The sequence below is a fragment of the Bos javanicus genome, chromosome 28 (genome assembly GCF_032452875.1).
Source record: "Bos javanicus breed banteng chromosome 28, ARS-OSU_banteng_1.0, whole genome shotgun sequence".
In the NCBI taxonomy this organism is placed as follows: domain Eukaryota; kingdom Metazoa; phylum Chordata; class Mammalia; order Artiodactyla; family Bovidae; genus Bos; species Bos javanicus.
The window spans coordinates 1,530,753-1,552,233 of NC_083895.1; the positions used below are offsets into that span (position 1 = coordinate 1,530,753).

At 38.3% G+C, this 21,481-nt stretch overlaps 2 pseudogenes; both read left to right on the forward strand.

Moving 5' to 3' along the window:
• The first annotated feature begins 6,184 nt into the window (after positions 1 to 6,184).
• LOC133240249 (olfactory receptor 10AG1-like) lies at positions 6,185 to 7,109 on the forward strand (annotated as a pseudogene).
• A 13,460-nt stretch (positions 7,110 to 20,569) lies between these two features.
• Positions 20,570 to 21,481, forward strand: LOC133240671 (olfactory receptor 5W2-like; annotated as a pseudogene).

Below are 21,481 nucleotides of genomic sequence, written 5' to 3' on the forward strand. Positions count from 1 at the left end.
CTAAAATTGTAGTAAATGTATTCAAATTTCTCTTTAGACACCTTAGTCTCTCTTTGGAAGAGGATCATGCTAAATACGATTGTCAAGGAAGACTCACTCTTAAATAATGAAAAAAAAGTGCTTTTCAGACTAAAATGGGGAATAAGTCACTGCATAATTACCATTCTTAATAAGTTTTTATATATGTGTGTATATATATACACATATATATAACAATTCTATAAATACTACAGATCACCATGCATAATAATGTCATAATACTTATTATTATATAAAATGTATATTATATATAAATTTGCCTATTTTGACATTATGGTGAGTTTGTATCTAGCTATAAGACCCATTATAAGAGCATACCACTCAAATGGTAAGTCTGCTGAAACCACTTTCCTGTTCATGTCGGATGGCTTTCTCTTTTTTTCACTAGTGTGAAAAAGGAGTTGAATATTTGACAGATTGCCTTGACTGTCATAAATTATTGCTTCATTTTTATGCACTAAGCTTAGTGAATCCCACTTAATGATTTTTTTCTGAAACCTAGTATGTCTTCAACAGTAAAAATAGAAATAATACAATTAATAAATATGAAAGTATGAACAGGTGTTAGTCACTCAGACATGTCCAACTCTATGACCACAGGGACTATAGCCCAAGAGGCTCCTCTGTCCATAGAATTCTCCAGGCAGGAGTAATGGGGTGGGTAGAGTTCCCTTCTCCAGGAGATCTTCCCGACCCAGGGATTGGACCTGGGTCTCCTGCATTACAGGCAGATTCTTTACTGTCTGAACCACCAGGGAAGCTAAGCAACAACCAACAAATGTACAAAATTCTTAAATAGATATTTTATTAAAGCAAATAAACAGAAATCAAATAATCATATAAGAGATGCTCATCACCATTAGCCATTATTAAATGCAAATTAAAACCAAGATAAGATTATGCTAAACATAATTTATGTTTTTATGTATTTTAATGGCTAGAAATAAAATAAAATAAATCACAAAGTAATAACTAAACATTGTTATGTTATATAAATATATAACCATTGAAGAGTGATAGCTTTCCATGCATCAGCATGATTTTCTAAAATACGCTTTTTTCAAATTTCCTTTAATCTTTATACAGGTGTAAATGTATTCCTGCTTCCTGTAGTTAAGTCTAATATTCTCTTCCATTGTATTTTATGAGTTTGTGTGTGTGTGTATGAGTGTGTGTGTGTGTGTGTGTAAGGGGTAATAGAGAAAAATTGTTCTGATACATTGTAACCACTGCTGATAATCCTCACAATTAATCTGAGGACACCCTTGATTGGGAAGTCTATACAGTAACTACTTAGAATTTCAGGTTGTTCCAAGTGATGGCAGTTAATGATAGAAATAAGGAGTCTCATCCAGTCACATGGCAGGACATCTAGAAATATTTCCATCCTCTCTTCCTGCTTGGAGTGATCTTGCAACTAAAGTTGAGATGAGGGCCTATTCCCGGAAACTCTGCATGCTGTTTCCAGCTTGTACATCAAAAAAGGGAATTAGTGATTGATTTCCCTGATGACCAGCTCCCTTTCTGTCATCTGGGAAGGTAAGAGGCCGACCTGGCTACTGTTTGATTGTGTAGAAAAGATTCATGCTGAAGATGGCATAATTGCCCCCAACATCCCTGGATTTCCTACTTCTGAATTTTTTCCTACTTCAGAAAAATTAAGTTAACTTCAATTTGAAACATTGTATAATTGCATCCTTTTTAAGAAAATCTTTATTTCATATCACAAGTAATATATAATCATAAACTTCTGATTTTACATTGTATATATTTCTTAATGATCAAAAATACCATGAGAGGCAGAGAATTTTGAGGAGTGGTATGAGCAGATATGATTTTTATTATTGTAATAAGGTCTTTGAGTGGCAGGGAGAATTGTTTAGTTCAATTAGGAGGTAACCTGAGGAAGGAGTGGATCCCAAGGGCAAATATTCCCTATTTAATTAACTCTACATGTTAAAACAATAGAACATATATTAGATGCCAATTAACCTGTTTTAAATAAATCTGAATTATCTAACTATGAGGGGAAAACTCTCATTTTCTCTGTCTTTTCACTCTATAAAGGTAAGAATTATATTTGATATCAATTTAAACAGGTAAGCATGAACCATTTTTGTCCAATTGCAAATTATTTATATATATATATATCTGTATATAATTAGCATCAGAAAGACAACACTTATTTTGGAAAATTTAAGAAAGAAATTGTTGCATGTAATTGTTGTTTGACTTCAAGCCCTGATTCACACAGCTTTTTACTTTTCTGATTCTCCTCATTATATTATCAAATGAGAAATTACAAAGTATTTTGTAACACAATGGTCCAATATACCAGATTACTGACATCTTCGTCATCATCATTATCATCTTAACTGTGAGTATTTATAAATGGATTACTATGTGTTATACCTCTTTCAAACAGTTTGTATGTATTCAAGCTCTTAAATTTCTAATTGTATATTACTAAGGAGTAAGATAAGATAATGGACTTTATTACAATGAGTTTGCATCCTACTAACCCCAAGGGAATCATTTGCTTGTTAAAATTAAGTTCTATGGTTAATTAATCTGAAAGTATTAAAAATATATTGGCATGTTTTCTTTTTGTCTTTGGAGAATTCTCCTTAAAATAAAAAGGTTTCTGTACTTATTTCATCGGTTTTAGATTTTATTTCCTGTCTTCAATTTGATTTTATAAACTTGATGTCAATAGTAATAAATTAATTATGACATACCACCTACACTTAATATCATAACCCCCACAGCAAAGGAAATCATTATTTTAGTGGAAATATATTTAAAAAACTGAATAATTTGAGTAAAAGAAAGTTGCTACATATGGCTGAATTAGCTAAATTTTTTTCTTTCTGATTAGTATAATAGAAGGACCCATTAGTTTCTAGAAGTCACAGAAACCAGAACATGCGTGGCATAATTTGAGGGAAATTTTTGGTGAGATAGAGTTCATAAGTGTGGTCCCTAGTGACCCAGATGGCACAGAGTCTGCCTGCAGTGCAGGAGAACCGGGTTCAATCCCTGGGTCAGGAAGATCCCTGTGAATGCAAATGGCAACCCACTCCAGTATTCTTGCCTACAAAACCCCTTGGACAGAGGAGCCTGACAGGTTTTGGTCCATGGGATGGCAAAATATTCAGACACGACTGAACAACTAACACTTAGAGTTTTGAAGATACATCCAGTTTGATAGAATTTGAAAAATTATAATATTTCTTACTTTGTAAATAATGGCTTTACACTGATAATTTCGCTTAACAGTCATAAAATGTGGTTCCATTTGGCAAGTAAAAATTGAGGCAAAGCAAGATTTCACTACAGTCTTGCTGTCAAGTTCTGTTGTTCTTTCTTTTTCTGGCAATATTTTTAGTATGCATTTCAAATGCATTACTCTGCTTGAACAGTAGGAATAATTGAGATAGCAGAACAATAAAAATTGTGAGAATACCTTACATAAAGAGCAGATACGATAAAAAGAATAAAGCAGATGACAGTTTCTGAAGGCAATGGTTAGCTCATCAAATGTAGGTGGATGATACAAGTTAGTTGAAATAGAAAGCGTGATTCATTCCACAAGACAGTTTTAATCATTGTCCCAGTGCTATTATCTACATTGAATTAAACAGGTGAATAAAACATGGTTAAAGTGTAAGGATGAGGTAGTAAAAAAAAAAATATTCATGGTTGTCTAGACTTACACCGATGAAACCATTTCTTAGTAACATCTCCTATCAGCCACTTGTTTCTGATCATTTTTAACCACACAGTTATAGCATTTTTATCAGAGAAGGCAATGGCACCCCACTCCAGTACTCTTGCCTGGAAAATCCCATGGGTGGAGGAGCCTGGTAGGCTGTAGTCCATGGGGTCGCTAAGAGTCGAAAACAACTGAGCGACTTCCCTTTCACTTTTCACTTTCATGCATTGGAGAAGGAAATGGCAACCCACTTCGGTGTTCTTGCCTGGAGAATCCCAGGAATGGGGGAGCCTGATGGGCTTCCATCAATGGAGTCTCACAGAGTCGGACACGACTGAAGCGACTTAGCAGCAGCAGCAGCAGCATAACATTTTTATATTTCTTAAAATAGCATTTTCTTTGGGAGAATTGTATAATAATGAGGCAAGGTTCAAATACCTTCAGTTCCTTAGTATGTATATAGTCTGGAATAGTGTAGATGGTAAAAGAAATTTCTACTTAACTTTCCTTTTCTAAGTTACAGTATTCCTCAGGATTCTCAAGTCTTATATGGACTATTGCTTTTGCCTCATGTATCTCTACATTTTTGTAGCTGAAACTTGACCACTGTCCTCACATATTATCCTTTTAGAATATGGATATAAGTGTGTTTCCTTTGCAGGGATTTACTGGCTTTCAAATTAATTAACACATAGTATGAAAGTTACACACAACATACTGAAAACGATGAAGTATTTTGCTACTGTGAAAAAGTGAGTAGAAAGTATAATTTCGAGCATAGACTCTTGAGAGTCCCTGGGACAGCAAGGATGTCAAACTAGTCAATTCTAGAGGAATTAACTCTGAATATTCATTGGAAGGACTGATGTTGAAGCTGAAGCTCCAATACTTTGACCATCTGATGCAAAGATACAACTCATTGGAAAAGACCCTGATGCTGGAAAAGACTGAGAGCAAGATGAGAAGGGGGCAACAGAGGATGAGATGCGTGGATGGCATCACTGATTCAATGGATATGAGTTTGAGCAAACTCAGAGAGATAATGAAGAACAGGGAAGCCTGGTTTGCTGCAGTTTATGGGTTGCAAAGAGATGGACTTAGCCATTGAATAACAGCAACTCTCCTCCACACACACCACTGAAGGCATGGTTGAACTCTAGCAGGAGAGAGGGGGAGAGAAGGTCTGAATCTGGGTTAGGAACAGTTGCTTACACCTTGGGGACTATTCTAAAAAAAATAACAGTCAAATTGATCCACTTTTAATTTATTCAAGCAGTTAGTGTATCAAGTTTTGTGGAAGAGATATGCTAAGTCTTGTACAAAAAAATGTCTGCAATATCCAAATAAATTTATAATCTAATTATAGCAATAAGAAAAGTATAACATAAAGATGGGAAATCTCAGCTCAATACCTTCTCATGCCTGAACTAACAGACATACACATAACGGAAAAAAAAAAAGAACGAATGTATTAAATGGTTAGCAGAACAATAGCAATTATAGGGGAAGGGGGTAATTTAGAAAGGTTTCAGAGGTGAGTTGGGCTGATGTCTCTTAAAATAAGTGTGTGAGGGGTGAATATTCTTGTTAGAATTGCTTACTTGAACACAAGTTATAGATGAACATGCCTCTTACCTCTAGAGTTCCTGAAAAGGAAGATAGTTTAGTTCCTTTTCTTCTGACTGAAAATTCTGAATATAAATTATGACTGCTGTTTTTATAGACCCTACATTGAAATGCATCATTTTAAATATTATTACATAATATTTATCATTCCATAATACTGATTGGTCAACATATCAATTTTGTTTTCAGATAAAATGGCCTAAATATTCAAGTGTCCAAAGAACAAACAGCAGGTAAACCATCACTTTCAAAATTAACTACATGTCAATGTTTGGCAGAAATCAACAAAATTCTGTAAAGCTATTATAGTTCAATTAAAAAATAAACAACTTTTAAAAATTAACTGTAGTTACCCTTAAAAATATCTTAGATGGCTTACAAATAGTTTAATTGTGCAACCAAATTATTTTCACATTAATAATGATTAAAAACAGAATTGAGAGGTGAGGAGCAAAACAGATCAGCCAGAATAAGCAAATGACTGATAGAACTGAATACAAATTCATATTTTACATTTTGTATTGTTTGATTGGAGACACATACTTACATTATAAACACATGAGCGTTGATATAAAAAATGATAACTCATGATAGATAAAAGATACTGAAGAGATTTATTTTCTTAAAAATATATTTAATATTAATGAAAAATATATTTCACTACACTTTCACAGGTCTATAAGTAATAGGTTTTGTTTTTATAGGGAACTGGGAAAATAAGAGGACATAGCATCCTATTTATACATAAGGAAACACAAGTCAAAAGGTGAAATAATGGTATTTCTGATTTAATCATTCCCACAGATGAAATATGAAGAGATGGAAGCAGAAGACAACATATCTACAGTTATACAACTTGTACTCCTGGGGTTTTCTGACCTTCCAAACCTTCAAGGGCTTGTTCTCCATCATTTACATCATTATCTTGGATGATGGATAATGGATAAACATCATTTTGGATAACTGGAAGTAGTCTCATAATAATACTAAGCAGGCTTGACCCAACTCTGCAGAAACCCATTTATTTCTTCCTGGCAAATTTTTCCTCTTTGGAAATCTGTTATGTGTCTGTCACTCTCCCTAGGATTCTGGTGAACCTTTGGACTCAGGACAAAAGAATATCTACCCTGGACTGTGCCACCCAAATGTGCTTCTTCCTTTTCCTTGGAACCACTGAGTGTCTCCTCCTGGTGGTGATGGCCTATGACCACTGTGTGGCCATCTGTGACCCTCTGCACTATCCCCTGGTAAGGACCCCAAAGTCGTGCCTCCAGCTGGCATGTGCCAGATCTTCTCTCTGGATTTCTGTCATTCGAATGAGAGTAACCACTTCTGTGACATTCCCCCCATTCTGAAGCTGGCCTGAGGAGACACTTTTGCACATGAGCTGTCAGTCTATGCAGTAGTTCTGCTGGTTGCTGCAGTGCCTTTTATATTAATACTTGCCTCTTACAGTAAAATCGTCTGCACTATTTTGAGGTTGCCAACAGCCAGAAGAGCCAAAGCCTTCCCCACGTGTTCTTCTCACCTGTTGATTGTGCTTTTATTTATTGTATCTGCTACCATTACCTACTTAAGGCCCAAATCCAGTTATTCTGCAGGAACTGACAGACTCTTCTCTCTGTTATACACCATAGTGACTCTAATGTTCAATCCCATGATATACAACCTTCAGAACAAGGATGTGATTGCAGCACTGATAAAATTATTACTGAAAGAAGTAGTGTGATGAGTTTATTTTAAAATGCTTTAAATACTGGCCACAGGGTTATCAGAGAAATTTTTAAAGATCTCTACATTTCCCAGTTTAGAAGTTAACCACTTCTTTTTATACTATATTTTTCAGTTCAGTTCAGTTGCTCAGTTATGTCTGACTCTGAGACCCCATGGACTGCAGCATTCCAGGTCTCCCTGTCCATCACCAACTCCTGGATTTTGCTCAAACTCATGCCCATAGAGTCAATGATGCCATCCAATCATCTCATCCTCTGTTGTCCCGTTCTCCTCCCATATTCAACCTTTCCCAGCACCAGGGTCTTTTCAAATGAGTCCATTCTTCCCATCAGGTGGCCAAAGTATTGGAGTTTAAGCTTTGGCATCAGTCCTTCCAATGAATACTCAGGACTGATCTCCTTTAGGATGGACTGGTTGGATCTCCTTGCAGTCCAAGGGACTCTCAGGAGTCTTCTCCAGCACCACACAGATCAGCCTTAATTATTCCTGTATCCCCTCCCTCCCCACCCTCTCCAGTTCCTCCAGGCCATCACCTGAGGCTGGGCTCCCTGTGCTGCACAGCAACTTCCCACTAGCTATCCTTCTCACACCTGATTGTGTATGTATGTTGATGCTACTTTCTCCATTCATCTCACTCTCTCCCTCCCCCACTGTGTAAATCCATTCCCTACATCTGTCTCCACTCCCTTCCTGAAAATAGATTATTAATCAGTATCATTTTTCTGGATTCCATATATATGTATTACTTAGTAAAAAGGTTTTACAAAATCCTGGAACACTGCTGTCCCAGGAGTTAGATAATTGATTTTTAATCAAATTTACCAAATTTTACCAAATTTAGAGCAAGTCATTCACCTACTATTTTCTCCCTTCATTTTTAAAGAACACAATTAAAATGAGTATGAAGCTTACTTGAAAGCTAGCCATACCATCCCACCAGAAGTGTTGCTGTGTGAAATAAATAAATGTACTTTATTACACAGGCTTGGATATTATTTTAAAGAAGAAAATAAGCATTCATGTTTCACAGTGTTTGGTGGTGGTAGATAGTACCTTTTTCGTGGCTTTTCAGCTGGTGCTCTTTTGTGGTAGGAAATGTTTCTCAGAAATGCAAGTTTTGATATTTTAATGTGTGTGTTATGACTGAGCACTTTGATGTTTAAACAATGCTTTCTTCTGCTGTGTATGTATTCAACACAACTTCATCTGCTGTAAGAACTTCTGTGAATATAATCAGCTGTAATTACAGATACATCTCATTGGTACTTTGCAAGAATTTAATATCCTCATGGTGTCAATGTGAGAGCAGTTAAAGAGGTCTTATTTTAAAGAAAATAATTGCATGCTTCTGTAGGTGCAGATTTCATAATTCAATATCCTATAGCTAGATATTTGACAGCAGTTTTGCACAAATATCTACTATGTAAAAAAGGTATTTCATATTGTCATCCAGTTTGTTGCTATTCCTATATGATTTTAACATTAAAAAGCATTGTTGAACATGCAGGCTTTGCATATTTTATTTACAATTTGGCTTACAAAGAATATGACCCCATCATCATTATTTGAAATAATGGTGAAAACAAAGGGGAAAACTATTTCCACAGCTTATGATTCAGTTCAATTCATTCAGTCACTCAGTCTTATCTGACTCTTTATGATCTTATGGACTGCAGCACGCCAGACTTCTCTGTCCATCACCAACTCCCAGAGCTTACTCAAACTCATGTCCATCAAGTCAGTGATGCCATCCAGCCTTCTCGTTCTCTGTCGTCCCCTTCTCCTCTTGCCTTAAGTCTTTCCCAGCATGAGGGTCTTTTCAAATGAATCAGCTGGGGACACATACAGATTGAAAGTGAAGGGCTGGGGAAAAAAAGATATTCAAATGAATGAGCTATTAGCATGAGGTGGCCAAAGTATTGGAGTTTCAGCTTCAGCATCAGTCCTTCCAATGAATATTCAGGACTGATTTCCTTTAGAATTCACTGGTTTCATCTCCTTGCAGTCCAAGGAACTCTCAAGAGTCTTCTCCAACACCACAGTTCAAAAGCATCAATTCTTTGAGGCTCAGCTTTCTTTATAGTCCAACTCTCAAATCCATACATGACCACTGGGAAAACCATAGCTTTTACTAGACGGACTTTTGTCAGAAAAGTCATGTCTCTGTTTTTTAATATACTGTCTAGGTTGGTCATAGCTTTTCTTCCAAGGAGCAAGCATCTTTTAATTTCATGGCTGCAGTCACCATCTGAAGTGATTTTGGAGCCCCTCAAAATAAAGTCTGTCACTGTTTCCATTGTTTCCACATCTATCTGCCATGAAGTGATGGGATAGGATGCCATGATCTGTTTTCTGAATGTTAAGCTTTAAGCCAACTTTTTCACTCTCCTCTTTTATTTTCATCAAGAGGCCCTTCAGTTCTTCTTTGCTTTCTGCCATAAGAGTGGTGTCATCTGCGTATCTGTGGTTATTGATATTTCTCCTGGCAATCTTGATTCCAGCTTGTGTTTCATCCAGCCCAGCATTTCTCATGATGTACTCTGCATATAAGTTAAATAATCAGGGTAACAGTATAGCCTTGACATACTCCTTTCCCAATTTGGAACCAGTCTGTTGTTTCATGCCCAGTTCTAACTGTTGCTTTTTGTCCTGCATACAGATTTCTCAGGAGGCAGGTAAGGTGGTCTGGTATTCCCATCTCTTTAAGAATGTTCCACAATGTTTGTTGATCTACACAGTCAAAGGCTTTGGTGTAGTCAGTAAAGCACAAGTTGATTTTTTCTGGAACCCTCTTGCTTTTTCAATGATCCAATGGATGTTGCCAATTTGATCTCTGGTTCCTCTTCCTTTTCTAAATCCAGTTTGAACATCTGGAAGCTTATGGCTCATGTACTGCTGAAGCCTGGCTTGGAGACTTTTGAAGATTACTTTGCTAGCATGTGAGATGAGTGCAATTGTGCTGTAGTTTGAACAATCTTTGGCATTGTCTTTCTTTGGGACTGGAATGAAAACTGACCTTTTTCAGTCCTGTGGCCACTGCTGAGTTTTCCAAATTTGCTGGCATATTGAGTGCAGCACTTGCACAGCATCATCTTTTAGGATTTGAAATAGCTCAAATGGAATTCCATCACCTCCATTAGTTTTGTTCATGGTGATGCTTCCTAAGGCCCACTTGACTTCACATTCCAGGATGTCTGGCTCTAGGTGAGTGATCACACCATCAAGGTTAACTAGGTCATGAAGATCTTTTTTGTTTAGTTCATCAGTGTATTCTTGCCACCTTTTCTTGATATGTTCTGCTTCTGAATAATGATACCTATATTGGTAGTGACCTATAGTTATGTTTCAATCTATCTTTCCTTTGAATGTTCAGCCAACCATGATAATAAGTTTATATGACTAAAATTTTATCATTAGAGTTAAATTAGTTAAGTATTTCTAAATAGCCTTTAAGGAATAATGGGTTGTTCTCTAGTCTGGAAACAATCATCTATTGTATTTGAAATATAGCATAATTTTAACAGTATTGTGCATGTATCATTTAAACAACTGTGATGTAACAAACATGTTTTGTCTTAACATTAAATTTTACTGTCATCATCTGTGTGTCCCTGTCTGCAAACTGTATCAGTTAGGTGTATGAGAGTGTCTGACAAACAAGTGACTCAGGACTGAGAAAGACCTCCTGCCAGCATCTAACTGAGATTATTTATCAACCTACAGGCTGACCATAGCAGTCTAGTTGTCAAAGGTAATTGATTGTTAAATAAGGATAAAAGGTCCTCTTTAGACTGGTTCAGGGGAATGGCCATGTATAATACCATAGAGATGTTTTCATTAATTGATAGCATTTTAAAGTATATTTATAATATTTTAAATTTGGTGCAAATTAAAATGCACTTTTTTGTTGTAAACTTTTTGAGAAGTCTGACAAATTCACAGAGTTATGTTACCAAAAACATGATAAAAATACAGAACAGCTTGATAACTCCCCAACATTCTCATTTTTTTGTCTCTCTAGTTAATACCCTACCAATTTACTACCAGCTGACAAGTACTCTGTCCATATGCCTTTTTAAAACTGTCATATAAATGGAATCATAAAGCTTTTTAAGTCTGAATTTTCACTTTGCATAAAGCATTTAGCATATTGCTGCCTGCATCAATATCATTTCACTTCAGTCGCTCCGTTGTGTCCGACTCTTTGCAACCTGGTAAATCACAGCACGCCAGGACTCACTGTCCATCACCATCTCCCAGAGTTCACTCAAACTCACATCCATCGAGTCGGTGATGCCATCCAGCCATCTCATCCTCTGTCGTCCCCTTCTCCTCCTGCCCCCAATCCCTCCCAGCATCAGAGTCTTTTCCAATGAGTCAACTCTTTGCATGAGGTGGTCAAAGAATTGGAGTTTCAGCTTTAGCATCATTCCTTCCAAAGAACACCCAGGGCTGATCTCCTTCAGAATGGACTGGCTGGGTCTCCTTGCAGTCCAAGGGACTCTCAAGAATCTTCTCCAACACCACAGTTCAAAAGCATCAATTCTTCGGCGCTCAGCTTTCTTCACAGTCCAACTCTCGCATCCATACATAACCACTGTAAAAACCATAGCCTTGATGAAATGGACCTTTGTTGGCAAAATAATGTCTCTGCTTTTGAATATGCTATCTAAGTTGGTCATAATTTTCCTTCCAAGGAGTAAGCGTCTTTTAATTTCATGGCTGCAGTCACCATGTGCAGTCATTTTAGAGCCCAAAAAATAAAGTCTGACACTGTTTCCACTGTTTCCCCATCTATTTCCCATGGAGTGATGGGACCAGATGTCATGATCTTCATTTTCTGAACGTTGAGCTTTAAGCCAACTTTTTCACTCTCCACTTTCACTTTCATCAAGAGGCTTTTGAGTTCCTCTTCACTTTCTTCCATAAGGGTGGTGTCATCTGCGTATCTGAGGTTATTGATATTTCTCCCAGCAATCTTGATTCCACTTGTGCTTCTTCCAGCCCAGCGTTTCTCATGATGTACTCTGCATATAGGTTAAATAAGCAGGGTGACAATATACAGCCTTGACGTACTCCTTTTCCTATGTGGAGTCAATCTGTTGTTCCATGTACAGTTCTAACTGTTGTTTCCTGACCTGTATATAGGTTTCTGAAGAGGCAGGTCAGGTGCTCTGGTATTCCCATCTCTTTCAGAATTTTCCACAGTTTATTGTGATCCACACAGTCAAAGTCTTTGGTATAGTCAATAAAACAGAAATAGATGTTTTTCTGGAGCTCTCTTGCTTTTTCGATTATCCAGTGGATGTTGGCGATTTGATCTCTGGTTCCTCTGCCTTTTCTAAAACCAGTTTGAACATCTGGAAGTTCACAGTTCACGTATTGCTGAAGCCTGGCTTGGAGAATTTTGAGCATTCTTTCACTAGCATGTGAGATGAGTGCCATTTTGTGGTAGTTTGAGCATTCTTTGGCATTGCCTTTCTTTGGGATTGGAATGAAAACTGACCTTTCCCCCTCCTGTGGCCACTGCCGAGTTTGCCAAATTTTCTGGCATATTGAGTGCAGCACTTTCACAGCATCATCTTTCAGGGTTTGAAATAGCTCATCTGGAATTCCATCACCTCCACCTGCTTTGTTCGTAGTGATGCTTTCTAAGGCCCACTGGACTTCACATTCCAGGATGCCTGGCTCTTGGTGAGTGATCATACCATAGTTATTATCTTGGTTGTGAAGATCTGTTTTGTACAGTTCTTCTGTGTATTCTTGCCACCTCTTCTTAATATCTTCTGCTTCTATTTGGTCCATACCATTTCTGTCCTTTATTGAGCCCATCTTTGCATGAAATGTTCCCTTTGTATCTCTAATTTTCTTGAAGAGACCTCTAGTCTTTAACATTCTGTTGTTTTCCTCTATTTCTTTCATTGATCACTGAGGAAGGCTTTCTTATCTCTTCTTGCTATTCTTTGTAACTCTGCATTCAGATGTGTATATCTTTCCTTTTCTCCTTTGCTTTTCACTTCTCTTCTTTTCACAGCTATTTGTAAGGCCTGCCCAGACAGCCATTTCGCATCATATAGTTTGTTTATTTATATTTCTTAGTAGTGTCTCACACTATGTAATATACCAGTGTTTGTTTACTCATTCCCTGGGTGAAGAACACGTGGCTGTTTCCAGAATTTCACTGTTATAGCTGCCCTGAATGTTTGGTTATTGTTTTTTGTGTAAATACAAGTTTTCATTTCTCTATTATGTGGGACTTCTGGATAAATGTGTTTTGTAAGTGTGCAATTAACTTTATAATGAACCACCAACCTTCAGAGAAGCAGTCTCAGTTTTCCATTCCTACAAGAAATTCATAGAAGTTCACTTGTTCTGAATCACCACCAGCGTTAAGTATTATCTTGCATTGTTTTTTGTTGTTTCATTTTCATTAAATTTTTTTCAACTTTAATGTGTCTAGTGATATTTCATTTTTTAATTTTGAATTTCCTAATCAAACTCAGTAATTTCACACTGAGTTTTTCATGGTGTAATTTGTCATCTGTATATCTTCTTTGATGAATTATCTGTTCAAATTGTTTTCTAACATTTTACTTGTGCTGTTGATTTCTTTATTACAGAATTTTAGGGTTTTTATATATTTTTATGTAAACACAAAAAGTATATATGCAATGCATATGTATTCATATATATTTATATTCACTTGCAGGCTTCCATGGAAGTTCAGTAGTAAAGGATCCACCTGACAAGCAGCATATAAGGGTTCAATCCTTGAGCGGGGAAGATCCCCTCGAGAAGGAAATGGCCATCCACTTCAGTATTCTTGCCTTGGAAATCCCATGGACAGGGGACTCTGAGGGGCTATAGTCCAGGAGGTTGCAAAAGAGTTGGACATGACTTAGGGACTAAACAACAGCAATATTCATTGACAGATTACAAAATGAAAGAAAGCCATTATCCAAAAATTTTACTGGCAGGAATTAAGCTGATAGAGCTGCTCAGCTGCACGTGTACACTACATTTCATGAAAAGAGACTTGTAACAAGGAGTCTGACTCCATATTTGATGTTTGTCTGTGGACAGCTTTTAAAGCACACAGTTAAAACAGTTGAAATGGCCCAGTGTAAAATAAAAGGGGAGCCTCTAAGACTTAAACTCATTATACAAGAACCATTTAAAAGAGAAGGGGATTTTTTTTTTTTTTTTTTTTGTAATTGCTTTTGAACCGTGGTGTTGGAGAAGACTCTTGAGAGTCCCTTGGACTGCAAGGAGATCCAACCAGTCCATTCTAAAGGGGATCAGTCCTGGGTGTTCTTTCGAAGGACTGATGCTAAAGCTGAAACTCCAGTACTTTGGCCACCTCATGCAAAGAGTGGACTCATTGGAAAAAACCCTGATGCTGGGAGAGATTGGGGGCAGGAGGAGAAGGAGACAACAGAGGATGAGATGGCTGGATGGCATCATCAACTTGATGGACGTGACTCTGAGTGAACTCTGGGAGTTGGTGATGGGCAGGGAGGCCTGGCATGCTGCAATCCATGGGGTCGCAAAGAATCAGACATGACTGAGTGACTGAATTGAACTGAACTGAAGGCCAGAAAGCGCCTTCCTCTTCTCGTCTTCCCCATTCTTCTGTACCCTCACAGGCTGCTGCAGCCCATCCTTGGGGAGCAGACTCTCCGGGCTGACACTGGCAGCTTGCGGCCAGTGGGGCTGTGTAAAGAACGAGGCCTGGTGAGCCTGTGCAGACCTGTCCGTCCGAAGGCTCCCTGAATGCCCCCTCCTGGGAGCTGGCCTTGCACAGCCCCAGGTTCAGGCTGGGGTTCACCTGGGAGAGAATTGCCATTAGCTGGACCCTCCTGTAGTCAGAGGTGATGGGGGCCCCAACAGCCCTGGCCCCCCAGGAAGGCAGGAGGACCTTTGTTTTGCCTCTGGTCAGGCCATCTGGGCTCAGAGAGTACAGAGTGGTCCAGAGACAGCATATTCCCAGTCTCGGGGTACAAGCTGCAGGGAACAGGAATGAAGGATTCCATCCCCCCACCCACCCATCCTCCTGCCCGTCACCAAGGAGCTGCACAATGCCCTGGGACCCTTGGCTTGTGTCCTTGCTTTGTCTTCCACCTTCATCCATCCCTTTCCTACAGATCAACTTGATTCAGGAAGCAGGGTGGGGGTAAGGGGGACCATATAACATACAGCTGAAGACTAGCAGGGGGTACTCTTTCTGCCCCCTTCTGATGCCTATGTCAGAAGCTTTCTCTATCTCCTTTATACTTTAATAAAATTTTATTATACAAAAGCTCTGAGCAATCAAGCCTCGTCTCTGGCCCCAGATTGAATTCTTCTCCTCTGGAGGCCACAAATCCCAGCGTCCTTTCATTCAGCAACAACCTTTCACAAGAAAATTATTTTAAGAAAAAAAGTGGAACTCTGCTGATGTAGAAAACTCATTGCCATGCATAATTATTTTAAATTAGTCATTTTTGCACATATGAGCTAGTGTGGTGTAGTCACCATGTCGTCCGACTCTTGCAACCCCATGGACTATAGCCTGCCAGGCTCCTCTATCCATGGTATTCTCCAGGCAAGAATTCTGGAGTGAGTTGCCATTTCCTTCTCCAGGGGATCTTCCTGACTGAGGAATCTAACCCAGGTCTCCTGCACTGCAGACAAATTCTTTACCAACTGAACGGCAAGGGAAGCCTATGTATATCAAAAGAAAAATCCCCAAAGCAGGTATATTTCTATTCTTTGTATATCATTCTCCACTTTAATAGACAGAAGTACTGAGTGATCAATATTTTAAAAGCACTACCTACCCAAATCTTTTTATCAAGGGGTTTACAAAATAGAAAATAAGCATTGCTCTTATTCTTGTGGCCTTAAATGTAGTAAAGAGATTCTTACATGATTAAAATAAGCATAAATCAGAGAAGGGTGGAGTACTTACAGAATATGAGGAAGTTGCAAATTAATTAAATATTCTTGGACATGTGATTGGAGGATGTGAATAAAGGGTTCTCTGGTGATGAAGTCTGCTTGAAAGGTAGCACTGACAGAATGAAATGGCATCGTTATTCTTAATAGCTAAAGAGTAGAAATAACCAGATGCTCATCCAGCTGAAAACTGGATCAATAAACTGTGCTATATCTATAAAAAGAAATATTATTATGCTAACTAATAAAACAGATTTCTGACACAAGCACAACATGGCTGATATTATATTTACCTAAATATTTTACTGAAGCAAATATAGTATTTTACTAAAGAAAAGAAGCCTGACATGAAAATAAATAATATATTGCATGCTTCTGTTTGTATTCAAGACCAAGAATAGGAAACCACACAGACTCATAGATGAGATGAGATGTAGATGAGAGGTTTCAGGGGTGGGGGAGGTTTCAGAGATGAGCAAGCACTAATAGATATAGTTTTATTATGAGACTGATGAACATTTTCTGAATGCAGATGCTGGTGATAACTGAACAACCTTGAAAATATAATAAAAACAATACAAATAAAAAAAGTGTATACATTAGAAGTGTGAATTTTATGGTATATGTATTACATTTCAATATTATTAAGTTTTGTGTATAAATACAGTTGAAATACAGTTTAATTCCTAAATGAGGTATGAAGGATAAAATTTCAAAAACACAATGAACAATCCAAAGGCATTGGAAATGATTGAGAGAGATCTTTTTGAGTATCATTAGGTTTCCTTTTGAATTAGAGAAGGAGGAGATTCAGGGTAACTGTAAAACAATCCTACAAACAATTCACAGTATCCTTCTTACCATAGAGCAATTTGGTGACAATACTGAAGCACAAAAACTCAGCTTTTGCCAAGCTGTTTCTGAGTTCATAACAGAATATACAGAAGCAGGAAAACAATTAATAAAAGTGTATGAGCATTAACTTCAGGGATTTAAGTCCCAGTGTACCTGGTAAAATAAAAGGCTATCTGCCTATTGTTCAGCTACCCAAGACCTCATCTCAGGTAGGTTTCCATATCCTAACTTAAAGAATGTAGGAGAAATACTTAACTTTTAAAGAAAAAAATTATAAGTAAAATATTTTATGCTAGCTTACCTATTAAAACCTGCATTTAATGACTAGAAAGACACAGAGAGTGGGACACGACTGAGCGACTGAACTGAAATGAGTCATATATTAATGACTAGAAATAATATTGGGCAAGTGTATACAGAAATTTAAGGTATGTTTTGTTTTATTGAAAAGCTTTTGTAGGTACCACAATAAAAATAAAAACGGACAAATTCATCTCCATGTGAACCATGAGCATGTATACTTAGGTAGGTCTAAGGAAAAAGTTCATTACTTACATTCTACTTTCATATTTATTAAAATATATACACATGATCACACATAAATATACACATACAATAACAAGGTATATGTTTTTTAGAAGTATTTATTGTTCCTCTAGGAGAAGGCAATGGCACCCCACTCCAGCACTCTTGCCTGGAAAATCCCATGGACAGAGGAGCCTGGTAGGCTGCAGTCCACGGGGTCACTAAGAGTCGGACACGACTGAGCAACTTCACTTTCACTTTTCACTTTCATGCAGTGGAGGAGGAAATGGCAACCCACTCCAGTGTTCTTGCCTGGAGAATCCCAGGAATGGCGGGACCTGGTGGGCTGCCTTCTATGGGGTCACACAGAGTTGGACACGACTGAAGTGACTTAGCAGCAGCAGCATTGCTCCTCTACTCATTTCCATTTTATAATTTAGAAAAGTCATTAAAAAGATAAATAGATGCAAATGTATGTGACAAATTCTGTTATTTTCTCCTATTTTTCTCTCTTTTTTTCTGTTCATCAAGATATTCATCCTTTAACAACAACTGCTGGGGCCACCACGGGAGATCCCACCTATGACAAGGGTCATGCAAAGAAGACCTGACAGGCAAAGGAGGATCAGGACTTGAGGGATTCCCTGGATCTACTCGAGCATCCACTCTGAAACCAAAATCTTTCTGTTTACTGTTTATTATATCATGCCTTTCACCAACTCTTCTGACATTAACAGGGGCTATCCCCGACTACCTTTCTTTGAATAAAATCAACCTAAGGCTCTAGTTAATAAGTCTCCTGGGCATAATAGGAGTGTTTCAATTCAAACCCTTCAGATGGCTTTCTAACTTGCCTGACAGGTTTATCCAGACTCTTACAACTACGCATGTGATTGTTTACAGCCTCCCAACCACGAGAGGCACGGAAAGCTTAATACATTCTAAAAATATAGAGCCTTTCGAGGAGTTAAAAAATATTAGAATAGAACTGGTGAAGGATTTCATTGATGAGCCAATGCTTGCTGCCAAGTTTCCATATCCCCTACCCATTGTGTCCTTAGGAGTATATTAGTTTATATAGTTGGTATATATATATATATAAGTAGTAGCCTTGGTGTTAACAACTTTAGACCCTTGAGTTAATAAATTATTTCCTTTTTATACCCCACTGCACCTTTGCTCTATAGGAATGCAACTTTATCTAGTGCTTTGGGAGAGTGGCGCCAAACTTTAGAGAAATCACTTTTAGAGAAAATAAGTTTTCTGGTTGACTAACATTTATCAGAAGAAAAATGTTAACAGGCCACATGGCCAGAAGATGATGTAAATCACCTAAAGCCTTTGTATACGATAGGTTTGCAGAAAGAAAGCCTGGTCTCGATAAGGGTCAAGGACTGCTGACCCTGCATGACTCTGCACTCTCTATTATTCTCTATGTAGAACTGAGGGTATAAAAGCTCCTTTTAAAAATAAAGTTATGGGCCTTGCTCACCGAAGCTTGATCTCCCCGTGTCCTTCTTTCTTTCTTTCTTTTTCTTTCTCTCTCTCTCTTTCTTTCAGGCTGACTCCATGGAGCACAGAGGCCCTCTGAGTTCACTTTTTTGCCTGGGCTTCTAAGACCAGATCAGGAAGGCACCCTGCGTCTTCACCGGGGAGAGGGCACCCTGTGTCTTCACCCCACTGAGAGGGCGCCTGTGGCCTCCGTGAACAGAGCAAGTTCCATGTCAGGAGCTTTATTGGCTTTCTGTGTAAACCAAGGAAGATCAAGCCTCTTTCTCTCCTCTTTACTTTTAACTCTCTCTCTGACACAGATGCCGTTCATCCTGAGGGAATCCCTGGATCCTGCCGGGGCTGGACCCTGGTAAACAACCATTCTACAAACAGGTAATGAGCATTGTGGGAAAGCAGTAAAAAATCTCTAGAAAACTAGATCAACAATACTTATTTCACATTTCAGAAAATACTAAATACAACATAGACTAAAAGCAGTAGCAATTTTTAAAAAATATTTCTAGTCCTTGATACACTCACTATTTCTGGAACTAGAGCAAAGACTCTTAAACCAATCATGCTTTCTTGAAGAACATAAAAATTGCAATCATTTTTTAAATCATATTTTGTATCCAGGTAAATATTTTCCAGCAGGGAAACGCTTAGTCCTTAGATCTTGCAGCCTGGTCTAACACTGGTGTTTCTTCCATATTATTTTGAAGAGGTAATGTGAGTTAAATTTATCAAAAGCTCCTCCCTGAGACAAGAAAAGCAATGCTCAGAGATGAGCTTGTATAAAATAACCTACTCATGAATGACATCTACATTTAAGGGGAAACAGTGGAAACAGTGGCTGACTTTATTTTGGGGGGCTCCAAAATCGCTGAAGATGGTGACTGCAGCCATGAAATTAAAAGATGCTTACTCCTTGGAAGGAAAGTTATGACCAACCTAGACATCATATTAAAAAGCAGAGACATTGCTTTGCCAACAAAGGTCTGTTTAGTCAAGGTCATGATTTTTCCAGTAGTCATGTACAGATGTGACAGTTGGACTATAAAGAAAGCTGAGCACCAAAGAATTGATGCTTTTGAACTGTGGTGTTGAAGAAGACTCTCGAGAGTCCCTTAGACTGCAAGGAGATCCAACCAGTCCATCCCAAAGGATATCAGTCCTGGGTGTTCATTGGAAGGACTGATGTTGAAGCTGAAACTCCAATACTTTAGCCACCTTATGCTAAGAGCTGACTCATTTGAAAAGACCCTGATGCTGGGAAAGATTGAAGGCAGGAGGAGAAGGGGAAGACAGAGGATGAGATGGTTGGATGGAATCACTGATTCAATGGACATGAGTGTTTGTAAACTCTGGGAGTTGGTGATGGACAGGGAGGCCTGGCGTGCTGCATTCCATGAGTTTGCAAAGAGTCGGACATGACTGAGTGACTGAACTGAACAGAACAGAACAGATAGCAATCTACCTTTAAACAGTGGATATCCATGATCTAGATTATGTTGTAATTATTAAAACACAAATACAAACAAAAATCACCTTCCTCCTTATGATGTTTTGCAGTTGTGTAGAAGTGTTCTACATCCATGTATCATTTTCTTGATCATTTTCTAAAAGTTTACATCAGAACAAAGAAGGATGGATAGAGGGAATTGCTCCTCTCTGACTGAACTCATTTTCTTGGGAATTACTGATAACACTAAGAATAAGATAGCTCTTTTTACCATGGTTCTACTTGCTTATCTTACTAACCTTCTGGAAAACCTTGGAATGATTAGGATGGATTCCCAGCTGCACACATCCATGTATTTTGCCTCAGCCACCTCTCCTTCTGTGACCTCTGCTATTCCACAGCAATTGTGCCCAAGATGCTGGTGGACCAATTTGCCAAGAACAAATCCGTCTCCTTCAGTGGCTGTGCTCTGAAGTTCTTTGTCTTCTACATCTCTACAAATTCTGAATCTCTTCTGCTGGCAGTGATGGCCTATGACTGGTACAAGGCCGTCAGCAGCCCCTCAGCCCCTTGCTTTATGTGGTCAGCATGTCCAGAGGTCAACATGTGCTCCCTGCTCGTGGCTGGGGTTTACCTGGTGGGAATGGCAGGTGCTCGATACACATGACATTAGTATTCCGCTTATGTTTCTGTGGGTCAAATGAGATTAGCCATTTCTTCTGTGATTTACCTCCAATTTTCCTCCTTTCCTGCTCTGATATACAGGTCAGTGAGTTGGTGTTACTCATTATTTTTACCTTCATTGAACTGAGTACCATTTCAGGAGTCCTTGTCTCTTATTGTTATACTACCCTTTCAGTCTTGAAGATCCACTCTTTTGAGGGGAGGTTCAAAGCTTTTTCCACCAGCACCTCCCACCTAACTGCAGTGGCAATTTTCCAGGAAACTATGCTCTTTATATATTTCAGGCCGAGTTCATCCTAATTCTCTAGATCAAGACAAGATGACCTCATTGTTTGACACTCTTGTGACTCCAATGTTAAACCCTATGATTTAGTCTAAGGAACAAAGATGTGAAACAGGCTCTGGAAAAGTGA